This window comes from Poecilia reticulata, chromosome 5, assembly GCF_904066995.2.
Source record: "Poecilia reticulata chromosome 5, P_reticulata-male-v2, whole genome shotgun sequence".
NCBI lineage: Eukaryota > Metazoa > Chordata > Actinopteri > Cyprinodontiformes > Poeciliidae > Poecilia > Poecilia reticulata.
In genome coordinates, this window is record NC_088834.1 from 30,050,178 (window position 1) to 30,075,770 (window position 25,593).

A 25,593-nucleotide genomic window follows, 5' to 3' on the forward strand; every position below is an offset into this window, starting at 1 on the left:
GTGAGGTGAAATATATTAAAAAATGACAGACAAGTATATTTACAGACTCCTTTCTTTGTATCGGGGTGTGATTTCAACTTTTCATGGCATCTTACTAGAATGTAGCATTTCTCAATTGAAATACACTGAGACTTCTACAAAAGTTCAAAGTCAAATAGCTGCATTTCCATTAACCATATAAATGCACAACTTGATATTTAAAAAATAAATTTGTTTAATGGAAACACGGCATAGTTAATCTGTATGTGTTTCACTGTTAGGTCCCTGTATGCCCGGTGTCAGAGTCTGGTCCACATTGCCGGCAGTAAGTCTGGCTTGTTTCCGGTGAGTGGTTCGCAGAAGAGTGTGTTGCAGCCGGGATGAGGAGCAGTGTCTCCAAATCCGAGGCCATGGTCTTGAGCCAGAAAAAGGTAGAGTGACTTCTCCAGGTTGGGGAGGATGTCCTTCTCCAAGTGGAGAAGTTTAAGTATCTCAGGATCTTGTTCAAGAATGAGGGAAAAGGGAAAGCGAGATCGACAGATGGATTGGCGCAGCATCTGCAGTAAAGCGGGTCTGTCGTGGTGAAGAGAGAGCTGAGTCAAAGCGAAGCTCTCAATTTATCCGTTGATCTACTTTCCTACCCTCATGAGCTTTGGGTCATGACCGAAAGAACGAGGTCAGTGATACAAGCGGCCAAAATTAGTTTTCTCCGTAGAGATGGGATGAGAAGCTCAGTCATCCTGGAGGGACTCAGAGTAGAGCTGCTGCTCCTTTACGTAGAGACGAGCCTGTTGAGGTTGCTCATGCATCTGGTTAGGATGCCTCCTTAACGCCTCCTTGATGACGTGTTCAGGACACTTCCCCTGGGAGGAGGCCCCGGGGAAGACCCAGGAAACACTGGAGGAACTGTTTCCCGGCTGGCCTGGGAACACCTTGGGGTTCTCCTAGAGGAGCTGGCCGAGATGGGGGATCTTGCGTCTGTGACATCACACTGCAAGAGGTCCATAAGGCATAATGGACCTCTTTATACCTTCAGGATAATTACAATGTGAATCAGTAAGAAAAAGTAGATAAATAAAACCCACTGAGCCTATATAATGGAATACTTTAGCAGCTCCTTGTGGTTAGATTGGCTTTGTGAGGTGAAATATATTAAAAAATGACAGACAAGTATATTGTATGTGGAAATGTTTATTATTAAATCTCAAGGTCATTATTATGTTTATTCAGTTAAAAATGTTAACTATGAAAAGACATATTCACCTCCAAATCATTGTGCAGCAAATAGAGCAGCTGCTCCCGTCGTCTTTCATCCACTGCCTTTTCTTTTTGTTGCGTCTTTTATCTCTTAAAATGACTCCACAAACTATCACTATTGCTTCTACATCGTGATCCGTGTTTGGTTATTCTAAATTCCCGCTATGTTGGGGGTTTTACTGGATTACCCAGATAGCACAGAATGATTGAAACAACATTGAATCAACGTTAAATGCTGACATTGAAACAACATTGAAAGTGGTTGGTGACTTGAATGTTGAATCGTTAGGGTTTCAACCATAACTGACATATCAATGTTGATTCAACCATCATTTGTATGTCAATTTATATGCATATTTGTGTTGATGTTGCATTGAATCAGTTAGGAATCAACATTGATTCAAACTTCATCTGAATGTGGTTCTGCACACATTTTTCTGTTTATTTTACATTGAATCAATGTTGATTCAACACTCATTTGACTGTGGCTCTGCATGCATATTTGTGTTGATTTTACATTGAATCAGTTATGAGTCAATGTTGATTCAACCTTCATCTGAATGTGGATCTACATGCAGATTTGGGTTGATTTCATATTGAATGAAAGCTAAGGATTTATGTACATTTTTAGGTCTGATAGGTCTACATAACATACCACTAAAAGTTTCTTCACTGGTGTTAAACACTATTATTGGCAGATCATGGGTAAACTGTGCACAAAAGTTTAAAAATGACAACATAGGTTTGATATAACATTTTAAGAAAAGAGGGACAAATCTTTAAACATACTTGACTCCATTTTGACTGTCAGAATAACAGTCTATTGTCCACAGAAGAGCAGAGTCCATGAGGTTAAGCTTTGTACTGTATGAACCAGGGAAACAGTTCTAGTTGTGGTAACCCCAGTTTGACTCTGGTTGGCGTCAATTTGATTCCTTGTGATGTCTTCCTCTCATTCTGGTGTGTAATGAATGAAGTCATGAAGCCGGTATGTATAATCACTGCATTGATTCCCGACTGTATAATGGTTGGTTGAGAATAATTTTAACTTATTTACTTATGTATTTTTAAGAAAGCGATATATTTGTTACAATATTTTTTTAATTTTACATTTATTTCCACAGACTCCACAGAATGAGAGTCACATGTGTGTCAATCAGACTCTTCTGGAATGTTCTGATGTCCGTGATGAGGACAGAGATGCAACTGTGTGTGAGTATCTACTATTTTAGAATGTTGATGATATTTTATGCTTCAACATTGTTTATGTACATAATGAAATTATGCTATGTATTGACAATGCACAAAAATGTTTTCCAGCTGCATCCAGGACCTACTGCCAGTCATCCAGATGTAGCTAAAGAAAGAAGCAGATAAGATTTATTACTAATCTAGAGATTCCTTGAATGATTAAAGTACTGTGATTTATTAAAATCCATCAAAGCAAATTATCTGCCTCAGTTTGTTAAACTATGTTTTACTATTTATTACCAACTTTTAATTCTTTTTTTCTTCCAATTGTTTCCAAGTGTTTTCTCTTTTTCATTAAAGTTTTTATTTTTTGTAAGAATGTATTAATGTGTTTTTTTGTTTGTTTGTTTTAATGTATTATGTGTGCATACTAAGCTGGAAGTTGCCAAACAATTTCACTGTGGTTTCATAATGACTAAAAGATGCCTGTAGCTCATAATGATTGTTTGTTCTGTGTTAACAGCTGATGGAGGACGGCAGAGAGTACTGGCAGCAGAGGAGGTGGCATTCTGGGAGGATGGCAGCTATGAGCGGTTGTCAGGATGGACCCCAAGTTCCTCCAACCAGGAGCTCAGTGACATCAGGACTACAAGACGGGAAGAGATGTCAGGTCCACGCTACAGGAGAGATGTTGGGCCTGTCCTGAACGCAGCATAATGTTTGATCAAGTTTGGACAAAAAACACTGCCAGATGGTTCAGAAATGGACAAGCATTTATGTCTTATTTTGTGTGCAAACAGTAAAAAAAATAAAATGAAATAAAGAAAAAAAAAAACTTCTTTTTTATGTTCCTCAGATATGAACATGTTGCATACAAGCAATATCAAATGAATATATTTTAATACAGCATTTATTTTTTATATAGATTTTTTAAAATACAGCATTAAAAATTTTAATAATTGGGGCGGGGTTTATTTATAAAGACATAAGTGCTATCCAATGGGCACACATCAACCAACCAATCACATGTCAGTGATGAACTCTGATGTCATTGTTTTTCATCCAATGACTGAGAATCCACATGGGTCTGCTGAAGCACCTTTGCATTTGCTAGGCTATTCGTATGCTAAGTAGAGTTGTTAACACCTCTCGGCCGCCCGCTCCCCCACACCGCCCCTTCCCCCCTCTAATGATTCCGCAATCGACAGATTTCAACTCCCGTGAGTGAAAATGTAAACTGTCGATTGCTGTTGATATCTGTCGCTGACTAGCTGCGTTTGCGTCAGAATACAGGGTCAAAAATCCCACTTTTCGTCATGTGAGAGGTTTGGAGAATCGGCTGACAATTCTTAAATCTTTCCGTCTAAACCAGACTTAAGACTCACAAGCTCTACTCATCTCCTCTCGAGCTGCCCAAACACTCTCAGACTCTGGTCGCTATGGTAACGTTTACATACCCCTTCAAAATAAGATACAGATGGTCCACAAAAACGAACATTTTACTTTGGTGAAAATTTTAACTCAAGATAATGACTAATGGGAGCCCTGAGCTTGTTTCTCTGCAACAAGACGGTTCCATCTGGGAGTGACGAGAGACAATGACACCTGAGGTGTTGCTTATATCCACAGCCTGCTTGGTCTCTATGTGGCGAATCAGCTTGAAGCTTCGTTGCCTCATTAGCAGCCGGTCGCCGCATGTTACGCAGAGCGGGCTTGTAATGTGGGAGTCACCTACCGGTCCGGGATATATTGATTCTCCTGTCTCTTCTCTGGGTCTTTTCCCCTTTGCAAAGAAACTTTCCAAAGACATCTGATCTGTTTCTTACTCATTTTGCTGCTTGTGGCCTCAATGTTGGTGTGCAAGTAACCAGACTTCCAATGATTCACATCCTGCTAAAGAGCCCCCCGGAAAATCCATCCATCCATCCATCCATCCATCCATCCATCCATCCATCCATCCATCCATCCATCCATCCATCCATCCATCCATCCATCCATCCATCCATCCATCCATCCATCCATCCATCCATCCATCCATCCATCCATCCATCCATCCATTTTCTGATTTAACCTCACAAAGATTTAACCTCACAAAAGACTGCCGACCTGTCCAGCGTGACCCTGGCCTCTCGCCCGGAACGTTAGCTGGAGATCGGCACTAGCAACCCTCCCGACCCCACTAAGGGACAAGGGTGTAAAGAAAATGGATGGATGGATGAAATTCAAGGCCTTTTTATGATGACATATACATCCATTATGTCTTCATGCCTTTGAAAGCACAAAGGATTCCATTGTGCCAGCGGAAATTCTAGACAATCAATGCTTTAGAGTGAGCATGTTGACTTTTTCTGCAGCAAGATGGCTTAGCTTACACAGTGTCATTTTTCATTTTTCTTATCTTCTGCACCTTGAAGGTTGCCTGAGAGAAAAAGTCTCTGGTGTTGCACTCCAAGAATGCCTCAGTGGTCTCCAGAGGGGGAGAAAATGCCCTTGTTTAGTATTGAACAGTCCAGTAACCATGTCTTTGAGCTGTGTCTGAGACCATTCCCTTCTCTCTGAAATTTCAAATTGTGGGTTTCAGCAGTGTGGAAATGCTCCCCGTATCTAGACACTGTCTAGCCAGTGTTTCTCAACCTTTTTTGGGCCAGCGCCCCCCTTGCCTTTATCCAGGTCCCTCACTGCCCCCCACCAAAGAATTTGCAGGCTACTTTGCACTGACCATTATTTTATCATTAATATTACTATCACTATTGTAGATGTTTTGATTTTTATGCTTGTTTCTGTATTTATCATCAAAAATAATTTCCCAGGGAACAAAAAAGTCATGGGAATAGAAATTATTTTCACAGGCGTCTACGAAAAATGCAATGAACATTCAAGTTAAAATCGGTAGGCCTATCAGCAGCCAATCAGAGTGGGAAAATATTCTTATTTTGTGTCATTTTCTAGTTGTTAAATCTTGCACAAAATGACCAGATAAAAGATGAACAACATGCCAGTTTAAACTGTGAACTATTTGCAAACGACTGAGCTCTGCAACATTAAAACATGGATAGAACTGTAACTACATTAATCATAACTCTTCTTCTCTTCAGTGTTTCTGTCGGTTTCTGGTGGTGCAGCTCTGTGCTGCCTTCAGGAGAATGGGACATCAGAGTATCATCCATAAAATTTCACCCACATGGCATTCATTGTGCAAACCAGAGCTTTCAGTGGAAAAACAAAAGTTCCAGGTCCTTTTAATGCCATACAAATATGAGACAGAAACATGGATTATATATTTATATAGACCTGTCTATTGATTTATTAATAGTTTTACTGGACAGAAATTACAAAGAACAAATCTGGTTCTTAATAAAATCCTAATGAGTCAAACTGAAAGTGTCATGGAGTCATCAGCCTCATTACAATAACACTGACATGAAAAATAATAGGCTGCACAGTGGCGCAGTTGGTAGAGCTGTTGCCTTGCAGCAAGAAGGTTCTGGGTTCGATTCCCGGCCTGGGGTCTTTCTGCATGGAATTTGCATGTTCTCCCTGTGCATGGTGGGTTTTCTCCGGGTACTCCGGTTTCCTCCCACAGTCCAAAAACATGACTATCAGGTTAATTGGCCTCTCCAAATTGCCCCTAGGTGTGAGTGTGTGTGTGCATGGTTGTTTGTCCTGTGTGTCTCTGTGTTGCCCTGTGACAGACTGGCGACCTGTCCAGGGTGACCCCGCCTCTCGCCTGAAACGTTAGCTGGAGACAGGCACCAGCAACCCTCCCGACCCCACTGAGGGACAAGGGTGCAAGAAAATGGATGGATGAAAAATAATATTGAATAAATATATCAAATCTAATTAAAAACATAAATAAGTGATAAGTTATTTACTGTTATGGTCTGTAAGATATATTTATTCTCAGTACTAGATGTGGTCTCAACAAACCTATGGCACTTCAACAATATTATTTTACATTTTATTTGGAAATAGTGTCTGTTTATTCTTGCCATACAGTCCTCTGTATTAATTATTGCTAGAAATGTCTTGCCATACAGGTTTATTCCTCTGTATCTACTTTACTTTCTTAGTCTATTCTTGCATTTTGTTCTTCATTAATTTCTATTTAGTTTCATTTTATTTGTATTATCCTCTCTTGGTTTATTGCTATGTCCACTTTAGTTTCTTTTCTGTTGCTAGATTTATTTTATCGTTTAATCAATGATTAAACGTCATGTGTTTCACATCATGTGTTGATTTTTTACCGTTCAGCGTCGGATTCTCTGTTTTTATGCCATAATTCACATCTAGTTTTTATGTCCCGCTTCTCCTTTTTCAGAGTTTTACACAATGTGCGCGTCTCTTTTTTTAAGCCCCTAAGGTGCAGCAGAGTTTCTATGCTGATAAAATTTTTGCGACATGATAAAAGCTGTGTAGCTCTTGAATTGCTACGAAGTGGAGCTGTATTTCCCTCATCCCACTGGCTGCAATGTCGACACGTTGAGATGCCGTGAGACCTAAATTCTGAACATAGCCTTCCACATCGGGTTGATGGGGTAACAGGTCCAGAAGGGAACCACAGACATCTCTCCCAGGCCAGACTAGACACATAGACCATCTTCATCAGTTTATTTTGAATCCTGAATCGTATTCAAAAACAATCTAATTATTATTAATGTTAATATCACTAAAAGCTGCTACTGCTGCTCATCTGATGGAGACATAAGAGAGAAGCTACAATTCTTTTAAAAACAGATATAAACATTTGTTTACCAGTTGGTTAAATAGTTAGAATACAAGAAAAGTGAAAAACCAAGAGACTCATAACCAGTTTACAGGAAAGCATAGAAATTGACTAATTTATCTCCTTCCCGGCTATCAGCAATGTGGGCTGCTGATGCTGTGCTGCTGTTGGTGTCGAGCTCTCAGTTACACAGAAAACGCTGGAAGACATTACGTTCTGTTCTATTGTTTACGTTTCCGCACCGTACACAAATGTGTTCGAGTGAGTCGTTTACAACCCATCAAATATGGAGCGGCAGCAGCATCATTTCTTTGCGATCATCCTTTATTCTATTTCTATGCTAACGTGTAAAATTATTAAACCAAAATTATTTCTTTGCTCTTCTCCAAGCAGGCAACATTTCTTGCCTGCTTGGCAAGAAATGTTGCCAAGCAGGCAAGCAGCAGAGAATGTCTGTAAGTTAAATTTAATTTTACTTTTAAGATATTTTTAAGTCAAGTATGATTCAAAAATTTTAAACCTGATATAATAAAAAATCCAACTTAAATTAATGGTTTTAATATTCCATTGTCAATCTAAACTTAATATGTCACTATTAAGATCCCTGTTTTAATCCCTAGCCTCCTGAAATATACCCTTCTTAAGTCCGTCATGGCGCCTCAAATGATTAAGTGACGCAGTTGCAAAGTTTTAATAGTTTGAGTCATGCAGAACTGATTTGATCGTTTCCATAGCAACGATCAGAAGCAAGACATTCCCTCAGAACTACAGTGACTCATTGTAGCTATGACCTCATCTATGACATCTGAGGTTATGAAAGCTTGGCTCTCAAAACAAGAGGTTATACCCAAGCATCTCTTTGTTAGTGATCACTGTGTTCAACAAGTACTTTTACCATGGAACAAATTGCATTCAAGACAATTTTTTTTCCAATTACTTTTGGAGCAGGTTATTTAATAACAACAGGAGTAAGAAAGATTTTCAACAAGCTACTTCCAGGAGTTACGTTCGATATCACTAGTTACAAGGATGAGAACGAATACGACGTGTTTGATGAGTATCTGTTCAAACCTTTCTCCACTTTGGCAAAATCAACAAATCAAAACGTACAGCAAGCTTCCCCGACTAGGGCCGTTTATAGTGGCTCAACAGGACATAAAAAACAGACGGATTATTCAGATCACTCTGACAGGGAAACAGCGGATGAGGACAACGATTTCCCCAGTTCTCCCAAAGTACACAGACTGAGGAGGGTTGGAGCAATAAGGAGGAAATCAAGGCGTCCAAAAGCTGAGGAAAGCAGCATTACAAGACTGGACCCATCAAGAGAAATCGTCCTAGGGAACAATTTCTCTAATCCCAAAGAGCAAACTTCCCCGGCTGGGGAAGTCTCTTGATGGGTTCAGTCTTCTAATGCCGCTTTCGTTAACAAATTTCCCCGTCTGGGGAAGTTTGTTGACAAAATTCAAACTTCAAAATGACAAAATCCAAAATCCAAATGGATTTTGTCATTTTGAAGTTTGGATTGAAGAGGAGAGCGTTGAGTTTAAAAGATCAACCTCTGTGCTGATGATAGGTATATTACAAGACCGGACCCATCAAGACAAATCGTCCTAGGGAGAGATTTGGCCAATCTTCCAAAAGAGCTAACTTTCCAGGCTGGGCACGTTTGTCAACAGTCTAATAATTAATAATAATTAGTTATTAATTAATTCAATTATATAATTAAATTATATAAATTAATAATCAAATTATTTAATAATGCTAAATATTATTGTTGTAATAATATTTATTATTAATATTAATTTAAATATAATTTTTTTTTATATTAATTTATTATTAATATAAATATTATTGTTGTAATAATATTTATTATGATAATATTTATAGTATTTATAAATAACAATATCCATCCATCCATTTTCTTCCGCTTATCCGGGATCGGGTCGCGGGAGCAGCAGCTTCAGAAGGGAGGCCCAGCCTTCCCTCTCCCCAGCCACTTCTTCCAGCTCCTCCGGGGGAATCCCAAGGTGTTCCCAGGCCAGCCGAGAGACATAGTCCCTCCAGGGTGTCCTGGGTCTTCCCCGAGGCCTCCTCCAGGTGGGACGTGCCCGGAACACCTCACCAGGGAGGTGTCCAGGAGGCATCCTTACCAGATGCCCGAGCCACCTCAACTGGCTCCTCTTGACGTGGAGGAGCAGCAGCTCTACTCTGAGTCCCTCCCGGATGGCCGAGCTTCTCACCCTATCTCTAAGGGAGAGCCCAGCCACCCTGCGGAGGAAGCCCATTTCGGCCGCTTGTACCCGTGATCTCGTTCTTTCGGTCATGACCCAAAGCTCATGACCATAGATGAGGGTGGGAACGTAGATCGACCGGTAAATCGAGAGCTTTGCTTTTTGGCTCAGCTCTCTCTTCACCCCGACGGACCGGTACAACGCCCGCTTCACGGCAGATGCTGCCCCAATCCGCCTGTCGATCTCCCGCTCCTTTATTCCCTCATTCGTGAACAAGATCCCCAGATACTTAAACTCCTCCACTTGAGGCAGGACAACCCCCCTGACCTGGAGAAGGCACTCTACCCTTTTCCGGCTCAAGACCATGGCCTCGGATTTGGAGGCACTGAGCCTCATCCCGGCCGCTTCACATTCGGCTGCGAACCGCTCCAGTGAGAGCTGCAGATCATGTTCCGATAAAGCCAACAAGACCACATCATCTGCAAAAAGAAGAGATGTGATCCTAAGGCCACCAAAACGGATCCCCTCAACACCTTGGCTGCACCAAGAAATTCTGTCCATAAAAGTAATGAAAAGAATCGGTGACAAAGAGCAGCCTTGGCGGAGTCCAATTCTCACCGGAAACGAGCCCGACTTATTGCCGGCAATGCGGACCAGACTCTGACACCGGTCATACAGGGACCTGACAGCCTGTATCAAAGGGCCCTGTACCCCCATACTCCCGGAGTACCCCCCACAGGGCCTCCCGAGGGACATGGTCGAACGCCTTCTCCAAGTCCACAAAACACATGTAGACTGGTTGGGCGAACTCCCATGCACCCTCCAGGACCCTGCTGAGGGTGTAGAGCTGGTCCAGTGTTCCACGACCAGGATGAAAACCACACTGCTCTTCCTGAATCCGAGGTTCGACTATCCGACGGACCCTCCTCTCCAGGACCCCTGAATAGACCTTACCAGGGAGGCTTAAGAGTGTGACCCCTCTGTAATTGGGGTCACACTCCAAGGGGGAACCCTCCGTTCCCCCTTTTTAAACAGGGGGACCACCACCCCAGTCTGCCAATCCAGGGGAACTGCCCCCGATGTCCAGGCGATATTGCAGAGTCGCGTGAGCCAACACAACCCTGCAACATCCAGAGCCTTAAGGAACTCCGGGCGGATCTCACCACCCCCGGGGCTCTGCCACCGAGGAGCTTTTTGACCACCTCGGCGACCTCGTCCCCAGAGATTGGAGAGCCCAACCCAGAGTCCCCAGGCTCAGCTTCCTCAACAGAAGGCATGTTCGTGGGAGGTCTTCGAAGAATTCCGCCCACCGGCCCACAATGTCCCGAGTTGAGGTCAGCAGCACACCATCCCCACTATAAACAGTGTTGGTGCTGCACTGCTTCCCCCTCCTGAGACACCGGATGGTGGACCAGAATCGCCTCGAAGCCGTACGGAAGTCTGTCTCCATGGCCTCTCCAAACTCCTCCCACGCCCGAGTTTTTGCCTCAGCAACATCCCGAGCCGCATGCCGCTTCGCCCGCCGGTACCCATCAGCTGCTTCTGGAGTCCCACAGGCCAAAAAGGCCCGATAGGACTCCTTCTTCAGCTTGACAGCATCTATCACCGAAGGTGTCCACCAAAGGGTTTGAGGGTTGCTACGGCGACAGGCACCAACAACCTTGCGGCCGCAGCTCCTATAGGCCGCCTCGGCAATGGAGGTGCGGAACATGGTCCACTCAGACTCAATGTCCCCCACCTCCCCCGGAACGTGTTCGAAGTTCTGCCGGAGATGAGAGTTGAAACTCCGTCTCACAGGGGACTCTGCCAGACGTTCCCAGCAGACCCTCACTACACGCTTGGGCCTGCCAGGTCTGACCGGCTTCCTCCCCCACCGCCGGAGCCAACTCACCACCAGGTAGTGGTCAGTGGACAGCTCCGCACCTCCCTTCACCCGAGTGTCCAAGACATACGGCCACAAATCTGATGAGACGATGACAAAGTCAATCATCGAACTGCGGCCTAGGGCGTCCTGGTGCCAAGTGCACATATGGACCCCTTATGCCTGAACATGGTGTTTGTGATGGACAATCCGTGATGAGCACAGAAGTCCAACAACAGAACACCACTCGAGTTCAGATTGGGGGGGGCCGTTCCTCCCAACCACGGAGTCCCCAGGAGGGGCACTCTCCAGTACCCCCTCTAAGGACTCCAAGAAGGGTGGGTAATCTGAACTGCTGTTTGGCCCGTAAGCACAAACAACAGTCAGAACCCGTCCCCCCACCCGTAGGCGGAGGGAGGCTACCCTCTCGTTCACCGGGGTGATCCCCAACGTACGGGCGCCCAGATGGGGGGCAAAACAAGTATGCCCACTCCAGCCCGGCGCCTCTCACCGTGGGCAACTCCAGAGTGGAAGTACGTCCAGCCCCTCTCAAGGAGACTGGTTCCAGAACCAGAGCCATGCGTCGAGGTGAGGCAGACTATTTCTAGCCGGAACCTCTCAGCCTCGCACACTAGCTCCGGTTCCTTCCCCACCAGAGAGGTGACGTTCCACGTCCCAAGAGCCAGCTTCTGCAGTCGAGAATCAGACCGCCAGGGTCCCCTCCCTCGGCTGCCGCCCATAGCACAATGCACCCGACCCCTTTGGCCCCTCCGACAGGTGGTGAGCCCATTGGAAGGGGGACCCACGTCTCCTCTTCGGGCTGAGCCCGGCCGGGCTCCGTGGGTAAAAGCCCGGCCACCAGGTGCTCGCCGTCGTGCCCCACCTCCAGGCCTGGCTCCAGACTGGGGCCCGGGTGACCCGCGTCCGGGCGAGGTAAAACCAAGTCCAAAGTTTGTGTCCATCATAAGGGGTCTTTGGGCTGTGCTTTGTCTGGTTCCTCACCTAGGACCTGTCTACCTTGGGTGACCCTACCAGGGGCATAAAGCCCCAGACAGCATAGCTCCTAGGATCATTGGGACACTCAAACCCCTCCACCACGATAAGGTGGCAGCCCAAGGAGGTGGCAGCCCAATATTCATGATAATATAAATAATGTATGTATGAGAATATAAATATTATTTATATTCTCATAATTATTATATTCTATTATATATTAGTATTTATATTATTATATAAATAATACACATTATTTATATATTATTATATATAAATAATATATATATATATATATATATTATATATAAAATAAACACATATTTATATATAATAAACACACTGGTTGTGTTTTTAACACAGTGTGTTTATATATATATATATATATATATATATATATATATATATATATATATATATATATATATATAGTGTTTAATTTTTGATGTAAATGACTCACTTTACATCAAAAATGGGCTCCCAAAGAATGAGGTATAGTCCAAGTTTGTCGTTTATTGAACGTTCAGAAACTACAGCGGCTGTAATGAGCCACAGCAAAGATAAACAAAGTCAAAACAACCCGTAATTAGTAATTAGTCCAAGTTCAGAAACTGCAGCGGCTGTGATGCGTCAAGACAAAAAAGGTAAAACAACCCGAACAGGTGATCAACTCTAAACCACTCACACCTTTTTACTCTCCGTCTCTCTAAGCACATCCGTTGCCATGGCAACCGCCACAGTCGATCAGAGATTACGTTAAAAACATAACATTTAGTCCATTATGATATTAGGTTTTCAGGCTTGATATTTATTTTGGGATCATTAATAAGCCTCCCTGAACACAGCGGTGGTTGATTAGTTAATTTTAAACTCCTGCTCTGTTATTTTGGTAATGGAACCGAAACGCACAAAATTGCGCAACACCTTGTTGAAACAATAATCACTGAGATTATTATTGTTGTTGGGTCATTAATTTGATCATTTTTTGTTGTTGTTCTTTCATAAAGTTACAAACGTTTTAAGCGAGCCAGAGGAGGACGTGCTGGTCTCAGCGTCCTGGCTGCGTTCAGTTTGTCACCTAAAGCCGAGATCGACTCAAAACCTTCCGCGATCGACATATTGCACCGCTGCTCTAACAAAGCACAAACAGTTCAGAAACAATATGATATGGGAAAAAAGTTATTTATTAACTGATTAAGTCTGTTTTAGATTGTTCTTGAAAAACGAATCAGTCACGGCTGATTAGTGGGCGCAGTCGCGGCTGCAGTTTAACCCACTGATTTTTTACAGCAGACAGCCGCTCCTGTCTCTTGCAGGTACTGCGAACCTCCTCTAAATCTTTTAGGGGTACGCAGTACCCTGCCGTACCCCCTTACTTTCACCCCTGCCTATGACTGCTGCTCGTGGGGAGAGACATTTCAGTAATCTAAAACTAATAGAAAAAATTAAAGCAATCTACTTGCATACTGCATGTGGACTGTTGCATGTAAAATAGATTAGCAGTAAATATTATGCTAGTATCAGTCTTTAATCAAAGAAAGCAAGTTGCAAGCCTTTAAAATTGTAACATTTTTTATGGGAGTATAAAAAAACTCAAGGTGTGCTGTGGTGGCGCAGGGGTTAAGCACAACCCACCTATGGAGGCCTTTGTCCTCGACGCGGCCGTCGCCAGTTCAATTCCCGGCCTGGCGACCTTTGCAGAGGTCCCAATCTAATATTTTGTCAGGAGGCCCAAAATTCCTGGCGACGCCTCTGGTTCCAGCTGTCGGCAGAAGCTCAGAAGTGAAGTTAAAAGCTGAATGAAGCTTCATATCAGGCAAAGGAGTCTGAAAACAAAGAATCAAAAGAACTCTGTGAAAAAGGGGAGTTTTAAAGACGGCACTCATCTTTCAGAGAAGCAATCAAATAACTGCAGTGCATTGTGGGTAAAAGTGGCAGACAGACAAGTTTGTAGTTCCCATCTGAACAATTCCAGCTCTTGGCAGGGCTCAGAAGTGAGCATAAAAGCTGAATCAAGTTTCATGTCAGAAAAACTGAGTTATAAAATAAAGAAATAAAAAAATAAACGAATGTGATGGAAAAAGGGACTCCATAATCAAAATTCCAATCTTCAGAATAAGATACAAGCAATAATCCCGCATCCAGTGGAAGTGAGCTGAAGAAATAAAATAAAATATGACTATCCTTCATATCCTTTTCAAAGAAAGTAAAGCAAGTAATTAAAATGTTGTGAAAATAAAATGAAATACTGACCTTTTATTTATTGGATGCCATTTTCATATTTTAGTTTATATAAACTTGCATTTTAGAACAATGCAAGAACATAAACAAACCATATATTTGTTTAAAACTGTGTATGTAAAGCTCAGTTTGATTAACCATCTGTAACAACAATAAAGAGATTTGGTAAAACACAATGGGCATCGAGGTAAGGTCAGTGTCTGGCAAAAAACAAGTTCCTGCAAAGAGGAGTCTTAATGTTACCGCTTGGGAAATTCCCACCACACTTTCTCAAGAACTAAAACGTGACAAAAACAATATAACAGCAGAACTAGCATGACCTAGATTAAACATATTTCAATATATATGCAAAAAGGAAAACCATACAAACATATTTTATAAAATGCATAAATATATGCAAGTATATGTCAGTTATGACATCACTCTCTCTGTGATGTCATAATATCATTCTCTTGTTATGACATCATAAACAGTCTTAAGTACTTGAACTTTTTCCCAAGAGATCTTTCAGTGTAGCATTGAAGAAAGAGTGGCAACGTGTAAAACTTTTATGATGGAGGATCCAGAATTTCTTGAAGAACTTGAGGAATTTTATATAAGAATTCAACGAAGGATGTTGCGCGGCTCAAATGCAGAAGAATTAGCGACTGAAATGGCGGAATTAATGATGAAAATTAAAAGATTTTATAATTTGAACCAGTCAGAAGAAGATGAGATATTGGAGGCTGTAAGGGAACATCTGAGGCCAGAAGTGAGGCAGCAGAAGCAGCGTCCATCCTGGAATATGTGGACTTTCTTGTCCGATTGTGGGGAATCTTTTATGAGCGGCTTCAGCTTCGGCTTGGGTTTTGGTACAGCTGCAGGCATTGTTCTGGCTGTGTGCAAACTCCTTTCATAAACATTCTTGTGAACATGGATGGTGCTCTTGGGACGTGGAATGTCTCCTCTCTGGGATTGATTGGGAGAGGGGTTCCTGCCTCAAGTGGAGGAGTTTAAGTATCTGGAGATCTCGTTCACAAATGAGGAAAAATGGGAACGGGAGATCGACAGGTGGATTGGGGCAGCGTCTGCTGTGAAGCAGGCACTGTACCGGTCTGCAGTGGTGAAGAGAGAGCTGAGTCAAACAGCGAAGCTCTCGATTTACCAGTCGATCTTTGTTCCCACCTCAGCTGCGGTCATGAGCTTTGGGTCATGACTGAAAGAACGAGGTCCCAGATACAAGCGGCCGAAATGAGTTTTCTCCGCAGGGTGTCTGGGCTCTCCCTTAGAGATAGGGCGAGAAGCTCGGTCATCCGGGAGGGACTCAGAGTAGAGCTGCTGCTTCTCCAAGTTGAGAGGAACCAGTTGAGGTGGCTCGGGCATCTGGCCTCCCTGGTGAGGTGTTCCGGGCACGTCCCACCGGGAGGAGGCCCCAAGGAAGACCCAGGACACGCTGGAGGGACTATGTCTCTCGGCTGGCCTGGGAACACCTTGGGATTTCCCCCGAGGAGCTGGGAGAAGTGGCTGGGGAGAGGGAAATCTGGGCCTATCATCTGAAGCTGCTGCTCCATGACCCAGAAACAATAGAGGAAAATGGATGGATGGACAAAGGCTTTTGTTATCATGCAGTTTCTAAGGGCTTGGCATGTAAGAGGATGAGGAGGTTCCAAAAACAACTCTAGGGAGGATTCTTCACTTTCACTTGTTTTGCATGACCTGTGGAGGTCAAACAGAGTTGTTCACTCTGTTTAATTCCCTGAAATTGATTCACTTACCTGAAGATTACATTGTTTCTTCGGTGGAAACTGAAATCCTGGGTACGCCTCGCTGTCTTCCTGCACAAAAAGGAGGACAAAGGTTACTACTTATCTGACTAAATTAATACAAACATGATAAAAGAAGAGACTAAATAGATTCCTCAAAGTGAGGTCCTTGCCTGGGGCCTTGGGACTTTCTGTTTGGACGTCGTCTACTGGGTCTTTTGGACCTTCTTTCCTGCAATGAAGAGAAAAAAAGACATTACTCACCTGGAATGTATTTCTTCTTTTTGTAATGGACAACCAGGTTGTTTACTTGTGATTTGGGGGTTTTGTTTGGTTACCTGCAGAATCTCCTGAATTGGGTGGTTCAATTGCAGGTACTGGTTATAAAAAGTTTTATATACTTTGATTGTAATGTGGGCTGCACAGTGGTGCAGTTGGTAGCACTGTTGCCTTGCAACAAGAAGGGTTCGATTCTCGGCCCTGGAAGACTCCATGTCTTTCTGCATGGAGTTTGCATGTTCTCCCTGTACATGCATGGGTTCTCTCCGGGCACTCCGGCTTCCTCCCATAGTCCAAAAGCATGACTCTCAGGGTTAATTGGTTTCTCTAAATTCTCCCTATGTGTGTGTGCATAGTTTTTTGTCCTGTGCCTCGGTGTTGCCCTGCGACAGACTGGTGACCTGGCCTCTTGCCTGGAACATTAAGTCTCATCAACTTGTTGTTTGTACTCATTGAGTCCATGCAACAACTAAAATAAAATAAAAAAGGAAACTATTTGAAAGTGGTGAGGATTTCGGCTGGTAAAAAGTTTAACATTTTAACATGTCCAGACACTACGCCATTTCTACGGAAGCAAACCGAAAAGTTTTGAACAGTACAACTATGTCAAGTAATGACAGTCTTGTGTATAGTTAGTATATTGCTGCTATTGTATGCAGAAAAAAACAAATACATTTTGCTGACAATATCTTGGGTGAGTTTAGGAATATTGTTTACCGTGACAAAGTCTTGACCAAATACATTATTCACATAGAACTTTTGATGTCAAGACATTTTTTCATTTATGTTGCCGCATGTTACGCAGAGCGGGCTTGTAATGTGGGACTCACCTACCGGTCCGGGATAAATCTGTTCTCCTTCCTCCTCTTTGGGCCTTTTCACTTTGCAAAGAAACTTTCCAAAGACATCTGATCTGTTTCTTACTCATTTTGCTGCTTGTGGGTTCAGTGTTGGTGCCCAAGTAACCAGACTTCCAATGATTCTCTTCCTGCTAAAGAGCCCCCTGGTGGTTGAAGAAAAATCCACATATAAATAGCTTATAGTCCGGAAAATACCATAAATAAAAAATAATCTGAATGCTCTCTGGTATTGTTCAGGGGGCCGGACCAAATGTGGAGGCGGGCCGGATCCGGCCCGCGGGCCGTAGTTTGGGGACTTTTGTTCTATAGAGTCCTTTTATGTTTAATTTACTGGTGTCATCGCAACTGAACTAACAGGCGCCCGTGAGAAAATGAGCGACCGACCGCGGTTCTAGTTACGTGAGGAATAAAGCTACTGTACAGGAACTGCTGCAATTTGTTCTAATGATCAGATTCATTAATATACCGTCAGTTATCAGCTATAAAATTAAACTGTTCTGGAAGTTGTTGGAAAATAATATGGTTATGTTCAGGAGTGAAATTAGTTTTAAATTCTTGGGAGTACTATGACAAAAGTATAGTATATATAGTATATATACACTGCTCAAAAAAATAAAGGGAACACATTAACATTTAAGTGAACAATGAAGTGTTCCCTTTATTTTTTTTAGCAGTATATATACAAAAGTATATATATATATATATATATATATATATATATATATATATATATATATATATATATATATATATATATATATATATATATATATATATATATATATATATATATTCAAGAATTTAATTTCACACAATTATCACCGTAAAAGCCATTTGTTTGTTAAATACTCAATGAAACATATAGTTATAAATGACGTATACTCACAGAACGAGGTAATTAGTCCAAGTTCAGAAACTGCAGCGGCTGTGATGCGTCAAGACAAAAGTAAAAAAAAAAGGTAAAACAACCCGAACAGGTGATCAACTCTAAACCACTCGCACCTTTTTACTCTCCGTCTCTCTGCCGTTTAAGCACACCCGTTGCCATGGCAACCTCCTGCGCTCCACAAGCCGACCAGAGATTATGTTAAAAACACAACATTCAGTCCGTTACGATATTAGGTTTGCAGGCTTGATATTTATTTTTGCGATTAATAAACCTCTCATGAACACAGGGTGGATGATTAGTTAATTTTAAACTGCTGCTGGTTATGGAACCGAAACGCACAGAATTGCGCAACACCTTGTTGAAACAATAATTACTGAGATTATTATTTTTGCTGGGTCATTAACTTGAGCGCGTTTTGTTTTTTTTTTTGTTGTTGTTAATAAAGTTTGAACGTTTTAAGCGAGCCAGAGGAGGACGTGCTGGTCTCAGCGTCCTGGCGGCGTTCAGTTTGTCACCTAATGCCGAGATCGACTCAAAACCGTCCGCGATCGACGTGTTGCACGGCTGCTGTGCAACAGCAAACAATATTGTTTCTGAACAAACAGTTCAGAAACAATATGAAATGGGGAAAAAAATTATTTATTAACTGATTAAGTCGTGTTTTAGATTGTTCTTGAAAAACTAATCAGTCACGGTTAATTAGTGGGCACACTCGCGGCTGCACAGTTTAACCCATTAATTTTTTACAGCAGACAGCCGCTCCCCTCTCTTGCAGGTACTGCGTACCCCCTCTAAATCTTTTAGTGGTACGCAGTACTCTGCCGTACCCCCTTACTTTCACCCCTGGTGTTAACGCTATAAAATGAACGCTCTCTATCACCCATGGAGGGATTTCTGGATTTCTTTATTTAAATTGGTTCATTTTTCAGAGGGTATCGTGATTTTAGCTACCAGTAGCAGGAGAACGGAGCTGCGCCAAGAAGCTAACAAACACTGAATAGAAGAAGAGCTGCCATCGATACAGTTGCAGCCAAGCATGATTTAATGTTACACAATACAGTTTTACCAAGTTGCTCAAAGTCTAAACTGGTATTGTTGTGCATTTAAGGTGTAAAGTTTACCTTCGACCAAACGCCCCCCAAAGGCATCCCAGCGCCCCCCTTTTGTAAAAATGTTCGCCAGCGACCCCTGCCGTCCTCTGAACGCCCCCTGGGGGGCGGTACCGCCCACGTTGAGAACCGCTAGTCTAGGCTATGAATTGCTTGCCCACAATTGTCAAAAAAGTACAATTTCCTCAGTTTGTGTTGACAGTTGCTTTGAGGCAATAGGGGGAAAAAATTAGGAAGAATGAGATTTGCCACGGCTGTTCGGCGTTTTTTTATGGAGTTCACTCTGGAGAAATGGGAGATGGCTTATTTGCTTTGGGGTGGGATTTAGCTTTTACAGACAATTTTCACACTTTTGAGTTCTCTGCATCTAAGTAAGCCTTAACCACTTGATAAAAGCAAAGGAAGCAATGCTACTGTCATCCTTAAAATAGGATTTGAGATATCAGTGCAGCTATTTTTCATCCACTGTTTCCTAATGTACAAAATGTCTAACAACACACCATGTTGTACAGCAGCATGTTTTCATAAACCCATGAGGCTTCAGTCATAAAAAAAGCTGTTAGGTTTGTGATACCTCTCTGACAGTTTCAGTAAAGAGGGGATGTATATTTCATCTTTGCTAGCAAGTCCCATCGACATTCAGCATGTGGATGCATGGTCTCTGACCCACTTCAAGAGGCAGAGAATAGAGGATGGCGAACAAGATCAAAAACATTTCCCCTGCACTGTAACAGATAACTGGAAACGCTTAAAATATCCAGTGACTCTGAACTTTGAGTCAGTCAGTGCATGGCGAATTACAAGTTCACCATGCAAACTTGTAATTTGCATGGCGAAGCACTGATGAACATAATTTCACCAGGTATTTTGACGTTCCTCCACAGTTACACATATAAAGCTTAACTGATTGACTTTCCATAGCCTGCAGGTACGTGTGTGCTCAGATTTCTTTCACCAGCTGCATTTCCAGTATGAATGTGCGTAAAACTTTGATATTCTGCTAATATAAAAAAAAACAATTTTGCAACTGCGATGTGTTGATTAAATAAGAAATGCAATTTAAATTCACATGTGTATAAGTTTAACTTGATGCCATTAAATAACATGCTGTGCCTTCATCCTCCTACCTCCTAACCCTAACCCTAACCCTTTTCCAGCAGAAGTAACCTCTGGTTGATCATGTGACTTATGTGATGCGAAAGAAAATGTTTCCATTGCAGTTTTGCGAAATACTACAGAGCCTGTCTGGTGAGGTGGGGAATAAAAAACTCCTGACCATGACTTAATCTTGGGAATGACTTGTTTAATTTGTGGCCATAACTTGTTATAATTAAGTCATTCCCACAAAATATTAGGTCGTGTCCATAATTTATTAATTTTTCTCCCATATTACCAGAAAGGCTCCATAAAATACAGTAATCTTGATGCAGCTGAAAGAGCAAGAACTTTTTATTAAAAAAACATAATTTATTTTTAAATTGGCATGTTTCCACAAAGCAAACTTATTTTTGTAATTTAAATTTGCACAATTTTATGGTCAATGGAAATGCAGCTACTGACTGCTGCTGACAGGCTCCATCTGACAGCTTCCTGTGGACACAGGAACTAAGGAAATTGAAAGATGCCAACAAAAATAACAGCCCACTAAAACAAAAACATAGTGTTTATGTGTAGTGAACATCTCTCAATGTTGACAGGAGGAAAACCGACTATTGGTAGAGAAGAGCAATTGTGAACGAGGAGGGCTAACACAAAGACCCAAGTTTCAGGTTAATTTGTTGCTTTTAGTAAACAGCAAAATGAGTGAGTTGACATGGACTATGATGAACTAACTCATCCTGTCAGATGGAGCTCTGACAGAGGAAGCCTGCTTCTGTCGGAGGAAGACCATTGTCAGTGGTCTGTGCATTTTCATTGACCATGTAATTGCACAATTTGACATTTCAAAAATAAATTTGAGTAATGGAAAAACACCACTTTTTGAAAACAAAACAATTGTTTTTTGCTAAAAAGTTTTGGCATGGAGAATATATATATATATATATATATATATATATATATATATATATATATATATATATATATACATATATATAATTATTATTTTTTGGCCGTACTGAATTGGTTTATTTTACAAAACTGCAATAGTTAGCATTCTTAACGCACCACGAGTCACGTGATTAACAACCGAATGTTGGCACAGGCGCAAACCATGAAGAAGACGACAGGAAGCAGCTGGAGGATCATCTTTTTTAATGAGTTATTGTGCAAACAAACTTTAGATGTGTGATTTTAATTACACTTTTTATTTAATGGAAACAACAAAATTTTAGTTGTTTTTCAAACACAATGCTAGACCAAACTGGGACAGATCCATTTAGTCTCTTGTATAATACAGTAACAAATTCTCCCAAAAACACTAACATCTAATGTTGGCTTATGCATATTTTTCACAGCAGTTGCAGTGATGTCAAATTATACCTAATTTGTATATTAGGTATAATTAAAGAATTAAATTAGTTAATTCTTTAATCTACATAGAGTAATTCATGTTCTTTATGTAGAAACAGCTTGGCTGCCAAAATACAAATTACAGTTTTTAGAAAGCTAAACAAATTCATGCAATAAGGAGTAAATGAAAAGGAGTTGGTCAATGTGTTTTATCTGCTGTGGTTACGTTTACAATAAAAACAATGAGTTAAAGAAACTACTGTCTAAGTTTAAGGTTCCTAAATGGTATTGAAGAAGACAACTTAAAATCCAGATTACTGAACAAGTAATATTTAAGTTCATTTTCAATATTTAGAAAATTGTGTATGATTTGGTGGTGCACTGTTCAAGATTTTGCCTGTCTATGTTGACTATATGGTGAAATCTTGGGTCAAAAAGTGAATGGTGAATATTTTCAGCATTGACTTGCCTGAGGTACTTGGCAGGTAAAAAGCTAATGTCTTAAGGAAGTGTGAAATAAAGTCTCTAACTCACCCATTAAATTTAGAATTATTAGAAAGCAGAATCTTAAATCATTTTACCTTAAAAGGGAGATAGAAAAAAATCTAAACTACTATGGTCTCCTGGCAAATGTGAAAAACAGACATTTACATCTTGTGGCAGAGTATGGTGAAGCAAAACCACACTTAACATGAGGTGAACACATAAACACAGGCCTTGACAAGGATGCCATCTTAGGAGAAAATGGACTGTACTGAATTCTGATAACAAGAATCCATGAAGCAGAACCAGAAGCCTCACTTCTTTGTCCAAGTGCAGCCGTTAAGATAAATAGGCTTGTCTCTGAACACCTCCATCCTCTGATCAAACTGTAAACAAATGGTCTATTCTTTACATTTTTTTTTATTGGTTCACACCCCAATAAATATTTTGGTTTTCTAATAAAGGTACACATACAACATAATATAGTTTAAAACATCTAGAATTTACATAACATTAAACATTAAAATGCAATGGTAAACACTAAAAATGTCACCTAATATAGTACTCTTGAGTACCTAATTTACATCACCTGTTTTTATGTCTGTGATTATGTTGGAGATATGTGTAGTTGGATTCAAGGTCAAGCTGCTCAAAATTTAAATGTTAAAAAATTACATGACATTAGCCTTACAACTTAGAGATGCTATGCTAGATTCACACACTCCATTACAAAATTCTTACAGATTTAAAAAAAAATTACGCTACATAATATCACCTTATATGTCATAACCATTTCACCATGGTACTTTAGCTGAATGCAAATGTCTGACAGTTACTTTACAACTTTCAGTTCAAGGGTGTTTTCATACCTGATAGTCTGGTAGACTCAGTTTGATTGAAAGTTGCAACATTTGTTACATTTTCAGCTGGTGTGGTTCTCGTTCACACTGCTCTGTGTCAATCGAAGCAAACCTTTTGAAAAACCTGTTTACCTTCTTGCCTGTGGTGGCGCTGCACCAAGAACCACTGAAGAAAACAAGATGAAAACCTCAGAAGACATGATAGCAACTTACTCCTTCACAAAATTTTAAAAAATGGAGTAGTCAGATTTTAGCGGTGGGAGGATTTCTCTTTTGTCGTTGGCACTCTACCTGGATTGAGTTTTTCAGGATATTATATTTATTCCCTCCTCTAGATGGCACTTTCAAATTACATGTGATGTTACAGCCTTAAAACATTATCAAAGTAATTTAGAAGAATAAAGCATCTCTCTCTTCATGCCTTTTGAGCCACACCAGGCAGACACAGTGTTAGCCACAATGATTAACACTTTCAGTTAGTCATGCAGCCGTGGGGAAAAAAGTGTAAACTAAGCCATAAGTAGCAAGCATAGCTGTAAACACTTAAAGGATTGTTAGCTCTCTCATTACACATCTCATAATATAGTCAAAGCATAGTTGCTTCTAGCTTAATTAGCATGATTGACCTTGTTATGTGTGTGCACATTGTTGTGCTGCAAGTCTTCGCAAGAAAACCCAATAAACTTTGCAGTCATTTCAACCAATAACTTCTCATTTTAAAAGTGTGAGCCTGCGGCTCTTTAGAATAACCCTGATTATGAAAAAACAAGGCTACAATCACCGTCCCGCTGCCGTTCATCCATCAAACAGCATGGGAGTTTACATTTAGAGTGCAACAACAAGCCTAGTCAAGATAAGTTGTCTCCATTGGAGACGGCATGATCACTTCTGTGATTTGTGGCCACCATTTTTTCTGCTCTTCTCCCCTCTGCTTCGTCCAGGGGCCTGAAGTTGGCTGGAGGAAGTTAAAGGTGCTGACAGCAAGAGCAGGGAGCCAATTGGCCACGGTGGGAATTAATGAAAAAGGCATTAGTAATAGGATCACAAAGATGTATTGGAGATGTATTGGAGAAAGTCAGAAACTGGTAAGACTGTTATTCTAAGCACCACAAGTCAAATATTCCTCCAACTTTATATTTATAGTGCTCACAGAAAGTTACCCTGCAATTTAACATTCCACCGCTGTCATGAGATGCTTCCAACGTGTTAATTTGTATATTTGGTTGAAACGTTACCTTTAAACTTCAATTTTCATTTAGTTTTAAATTGGCTTCAGTTTTAAGCTTTTAAATTTGTCAGACCCTTTGTTACTTCTATATTGATTTTTTCTTTATGTGCTTGACATATTAAGCTAACTTTATGCTTTTTGTACCAACCTGCTGAGTGTTTTGTGGCAAAAAAAAGTCAGAACTGTGACTTAAAAAAAAAAAAATCTGAATTCTGACTTTAATCTTAGAATTCAGATTTTGTGTCATCCATCCATCCATTTACTTTCTGGTTATAAACCCAGATGTGCCTGATGGTGCATAAACAGTTTAAACAATTCTGATTCTGAAAAAAGTGTGATTTTTTTTCCCACTGTACTACTTTTTCATGCACACTCTGAGATTCCCTGTGCACTAGTGGTGGTCAGATCAATCCAAAAATACTGATAATATCAGTAACCGATTGATGCTAATATGATAAGATCAATACTTCAGCTTTTTTGAAATGTTATTTTATTTTTGTATTGTGGTTTCTGAATTCTATCTCAAAGATTTCGTTTTAAATTGCACTTATATGGTCATTTATTTTGCACTTGATTTAGGAAAACAAAATTTCCACTGTTACTGTTTATCAGTTTAGAGAAGTATTTTGTAGATGCCTATAAACTTGGTCCAAATTCTGTCCAAGGTTTTAACAAAATATTTCAAAGGAAAAAAAAAACGCAAAAACAAAAGACAAACATTTGATAATATATCAAACTTAAATATCAGCCCTCAATATACTTGGTATTGGATTGATACTAGAAAGTACAGTATTTCACTCCTCTACTGAACAAATACATCTGACTCACCTTGGAAGTCAAAGAGCAGAAAATATTACAAGAAATCATCCCACAGTTAATATCAATGTGAAAACAGCTTCTCTCCACCCAGATTATGTATGATCATACATGAGGACACACCATGTGATGAATGAATGTGTGTAGAGACGGTGGTCATGACCTTTACATATTGCATCATCAATGCATTAATAATGCACCGTGCAGCTCTCTGCTCAGCGCCACTTCCATGTTTCATACTGCGAGTCGCACAACAGCAGCCGTTCATTCTCCCACATTGGCTCACCAGCTTTGTCTGTCAACCAGCCCTAAGGGCCTTTTTAAAAATTAATGAGCACTGCTTACACTGTAAATAACTGCTGGTAATGCATCGTGGGTTATTTGAAATGTAAAACCT

The 25,593-nt window shown here is 40.9% G+C and overlaps 1 long non-coding RNA gene across 1 annotated transcript; it reads right to left on the reverse strand.

The window, feature by feature from the left end:
* Positions 1-12,909: 12,909 nt before the first annotated feature.
* On the reverse strand, positions 12,910-18,681 carry LOC145551763 (uncharacterized). Its single transcript, XR_014087674.1, has 5 exons — positions 18,247-18,681; positions 17,331-17,503; positions 16,395-16,453; positions 16,234-16,293; positions 12,910-14,064 (listed from the first exon to the last, which is right to left on the reverse strand). It is a non-coding gene; the product is annotated as an uncharacterized LOC145551763 (long non-coding RNA).
* Between the last annotated feature and the right edge of the window lie 6,912 nt (positions 18,682-25,593).